Below are 321 nucleotides of genomic sequence, written 5' to 3' on the forward strand. Positions count from 1 at the left end.
TGAATGGTTCTGCAAGCAGAAGTTGACTCATTTGTATATGGTTAGGACAACTAACAAATAGGCAGAAATGATCAATTTGAGTGTAAAGAAACATTTAATTTTGGATACCAAAATGTGAAGTGAAAGAGTAAAAATACCTTATTGAGTTAAAATTATTCCTCCCAAATTGATATGTCAGATATAATGTTTACATGAGATGATAAATAGATATAACATATAGGTTATTGTGTGGGGATTTTTAAAATATCTATTAGTATTTGAGATACATATATGTACATAGAATATATGTAAGAATGAAGTATAAATATTATAAGGAAAGGA

This window comes from Crocuta crocuta, unplaced genomic scaffold (genome assembly GCF_008692635.1).
Source record: "Crocuta crocuta isolate KB4526 unplaced genomic scaffold, BGI_CrCroc_1.0 scaffold1129, whole genome shotgun sequence".
NCBI lineage: Eukaryota > Metazoa > Chordata > Mammalia > Carnivora > Hyaenidae > Crocuta > Crocuta crocuta.